Genomic DNA, 4,889 nt, shown 5'->3' on the forward strand with positions numbered 1-4,889 from the left:
TTATTTTGGACTCTAACTTGCATGATTTTAATGGAACTAACCCGGACTGACGCTGTTTTCAGCAGAATTGCTATGGTGTTATTTATGTGCAGAAACAAAAGTTCTCGGAATGACCTGAAACTTCATGAAACACCTATTCAGAAATAATAAAAAATTCTTGCAAAAGATGAAGACCAGGGGGGCCCACCACCTGTGCACGACGGTGGGGGCACGCCTGCCCCCCTAGGGCGCGCCCCCTACCTCGTGGCCCCCCTGGAGCTCCTCCGACATCAACTCCAACTCAATATATTTGGTTTCGGGGAGAAAAAAATCAGAGAGAAGGATTCATCGCGTTTTACGACACGGAGCCGCCGCCAAGCCCTAAAACCTGTCGGGAGAGCTGATCTGGAGTCCGTTCGGGCTCCGGAGAGGGGAATCCGTCGCCATCGTTGATACGTCTCCGTCATATCTATAATTTTTGATTGTTCCATGCCAATATTCTACAACTTTCATATACTTTTTTGCAACTTTTTATACTATTTTTGGGACTAACATATTGATCCAGTGCCCAGTGCCAGTTCCTATTTGTTGCATGTTTTTTGTTTCACAGAATATTCATATCAAACGGAGTCCAAACAGGATAAAAACTGACGGAGATTTGTTTTGGAATATATATGATATTGGGAAGAAAAATCCATGCGAGACGGTGCCCGAGGTGGCCACGAGGCAGGGGGGCGCGTCCCAGGGGGGCAGGCGCGCCCCTGACCCTCTTGGCCACCCCGTAAGGTGGTTGGTGCTCTTCTTTCGCCGCAAGAAAGCTAATATCCATATAGAGATCGTGTCAAAATTTCAGCCCAATCGGAGTTACAGATCTCCGGGAATATAAGAAACGGTGAAAGGGTAGAATCTGAGAACGAAGAAACAGAGAGAGACAGAGAGACAGATCCAATCTTGGAGGGGCTCTCGCCCCTCCCATGCCATGGAGGCCAAGGACCAGAGGGGAAACCCTTCTCCCATCTAGGGAGGAGGTCAAGGAAGAAGAAGACGAAGGGCCCCCCATCTCCCCTTCTCTTTCGGTGGCGCCGGAACGCTGTCATGGCCATCATCATCATCACCATGATCTACACCAACACCTCCGCCATCTTCACCAACATCTCCATCACCTCCCCCCTCTATCTACAGCGGTCCACTCTCCCGCAACCCGCTGTACCCTCTACTTGAACATGGTGCTTTATGCTTTATATTATTATCCAATGATGTGTTGCCATCCTATGATGTCTGAGTAGATTTTTGTTGTCCTATCGGTGGTTGATGAATTGCTATGATTGATTTAATTTGCTTGTGGTTATGTTGCTGTCCTTTGGTGCCCATCATATGAGCGCGCATGTGGATCACACCATAGGGTTAGTTGTATGTTCATAGGACTATGTATTGGAGGGCAAGAGTGACAGAAGCTTCAACCTAGCATAGAAATTGATGCATACGGGATTGAAGGGGGGCCAATATATCTTAATGCTATGGTTGGGTTTTACCTTAATGAACGTTAGTAGTTGGGGACGCTTGCTAATAGTTCCAATCATAAGTGCATAGAATTCCAAGTCAGGGATGACATGCTAGCAGTGGCCTCTCCCACATAATACTTGCTATCGGTCTAGTGAAGTAGTCAATTGCTTAGGGACAATTTCGCAACTCCTACCACCACTTTTCCACCCTCGCCATATTTACTTTATTGCTTATTTACTTACAATAGCCCTTACTTTTTATTTACGTAATCTTTATTATCTTGCAAACCTATCCAACAACACCTACAAAGTACTTCTAGTTTCATACTTGTTCTAGGTAAAGCGAACATCAAGCGTGCGTAGAGTTGTATCGGTGGTCGATAAAACTTGAGGGAATATTTGTTCTGCCTTTAGCTCCTCGTTGGGTTCGACACTCTTACTTATCGAAAACTGTTGCGATCCCCTATACTTGTGGATTATCAATCGTCATCATCAACCATCCTCCATCACCAATTTCATGATGCTCAGCACCGTACGTGAGTAATTCCATCGTAGGCTTGCTAGACGGTGATGGGTTGGATGAGATCTATCATGTAATTGAGTTAGTTTTGTTAGGGTTTGATCCCTAGTATCCACTATGTTCTGAGATTGGTGTTGCTATGACTTTGCTATGCTTAATGCTTGTCACTAGGGCCCGAGTGCCATGATTTCAAATCTGAACCTATTATGTTTTCATCAATATATGAGAGTTCTTGATCCTATCTTGCAAGTCTATAGTCACCTATTATGTGTTATGATCCGTTAACCCTGAAGTGACAATAATCGGGATACTTACCGGTGATGACCGTAGTTTGAGGAGTTCATGTATTCACTATGTGCTAATGCTTTGTTCCGGTACTCTATTAAAAGGAGGGCTTAATATCTCTTAGTTTCCATTAGGACCCCGCTGCCACGGGAGGGTAGGACAAAAGATGTCATGCAAGTTCTTTTCCATAAGCACGTATGACTATATTCGGAATACATGCGTACATTACATTGATGAATTGGAGTGTGTCACCCTATGTTATGATTGTTACATGATGAACTGCATCCGGCATAATTCTCCATCATTGATCCATTGCCTATGAGCTTTCCATATATTGTTCTTCGCTTATTTACTTTTCCATTGTTGTTGCTATCATCATTACAAAATACCAAAAACATTACTTTTGCTACTGTTACCTTTTGCTACCGTTACCACTACTATAATATTACTTTGCTACTAAATACTTTGCTGCGGATATTAAGTTTCCAGGTGTGGTTGAATTGGCAACTCAGCTGCTAATACTTGAGAATATTCTTTGGCTCCCCTTGTGTCGAATCAATAAATTTGGGTTGAATACTCTACCCTCGAAAACTGTTGCGATCCCCTATACTTGTGGGATATCACATTACCCATTCCGTTAGCTTAGCACTTGATCGTTTAGTTTACTGCTATTGCTTTCTTCATGACTTATACATGTTCCTATGACTATGAGATTATGCAACTCCCGATTACCGGAAGAACACTTTGTGTGCTACCAAACATCACAACGTAACTGGGTGTTTATAAAGGTGCTTTACAGTTGTCTCTGATGGTGTTCGTTGAGTTGGCATAGATCGAGAATAGGATTTGTCACTCTGATTGTCGGAGAGGTATCCCTGGGCCCTCTCGGTAATGCACATCACTATAAGTCTTCCAAGCAATGTGACTAATGAGTTAGTTACGGGATGATGCATTATGGAACGAGTAAAGAGACTTGCCGGTAACGAGATTGAACTAGGTATTGAGATACCGACGATCGAATCTCGGGCAAGTAAAATACCGATGACAAAGGGAACAACATATGTTATGTGGTTTGACTGATAAAGATCTTCGTAGAATATGTAGGAACCAATATGAGCATCCAGGTTCCGCTATTGGTTATTGACCAGAGACGCGTCTCGGTCATGTCTACATAGTTCTCGAACCCGTAGGGTCCGCACACTTAAAGTTCTATGTCGATCTGTATTATGAGTTTTTTTGTTTTGATGTACTGAAGGTAGTTTGGAGTCCCGGATATGATCACGGACATGACGAGGAGTCTCAAAAGGGCCGAGACGTAAAGATCGATATATTGGACGACTATGTTCGGACACCGGAAGTGTTTCGGGAGGTTTCGGGCATATACCGGAGTACCGGGGGGTTACCGCAACCCCTCAGGGAGTATATTGGGCCTAATGGGCCCTAGTGGGAGAAGAGGAGGGGCGGCCAGGGTAGCCGCGCGCCCCCTCCCCCTCTAGTCTGAATTATACAAGGAGGGGGGTGGCACCCCCCTTTCCTTCTCTCCTTCTCTCCCTTCCTTCCCTTCTCCTACACCTACTTGGAAAGGGGGAGTCCTACTCCCGGTGGGAGTAGGACTCCTCATTGGGCGCGCCAACTCCTCCACTCCTTTATATACGGGGAGTGGGGCACCCCTTGAAGACACAACAATTAATCATTGATCTCTTGGCCGTGTGCGGTGCCTCCCTCCATCATAACCCACCTCGATCATATCGTAGCGGTGCTTAGGCAAAGCCCTGCGTCGGTAGCTCATCAACACCGTCACCACGCTGTCGTGCTGACGAAGCTCTTCCCGAAGGCTCTACTGGATCGTGAGTTCACGAGACGTCACCGAGCTGAACGTGTGCTGAACATGGAGGTGCCGTACGTTCGGTACTGAGGATCGGTCGATTGTGAAGACGCACGACTACATCAACCGCATTGTCTACATCAACCGCGTTGTCACAACGCTTCTGCTTATGGTCTACGAGGGTTCGTAGATGACACTACCCCCTCTCGTTCCTATGCATCACCATGATCTTGCGTGTGCGTAGGAATTTTTTTGAAATTCCTACGTTCCCCAATAGGAGGATCCTCATCGGAGCCTCCAAGGAGGGGATCGACACCCAAAGGTGTTAGACTTTGATGTGGCTGCCGCGCCGGCCAGAAGTTTCCTACGGATCCACACCCTCCGACCAGATCCATGGAGACAACATACGGGGAGGACGACCACAACTATCGGGAGCTGGAGCCGGCGCGGATTGGAGTAGATCGGGCGAAGGGAAGAGCAACACCAAGAATCAGCGGTTGGCCAGCATGGAGCCACCGCCCACGTAGCAACGACCGCCGCCCCTGGCCGCCTGCACACCCGAGGGACGACCCACCTGCACCCATAGTTGGCACTTAAAATTTCCAAATGTTGTAGGCTAGGCTGTGAAAATACAACGTACACCTACTTGCGTTTGCATGCCCTCTCCCCCCTCCCCCCCACCCTCTCTCTCTCTCCCTTAATAAGGAATAAACACATTGCAGCACACCATTCATACCTCCGTCGGCATAGAGAACCAAGCAATTATCCACTACTCTCA

Source organism: Triticum dicoccoides, chromosome 3A, assembly GCF_002162155.2.
Source record: "Triticum dicoccoides isolate Atlit2015 ecotype Zavitan chromosome 3A, WEW_v2.0, whole genome shotgun sequence".
Lineage (NCBI taxonomy): Eukaryota > Viridiplantae > Streptophyta > Magnoliopsida > Poales > Poaceae > Triticum > Triticum dicoccoides.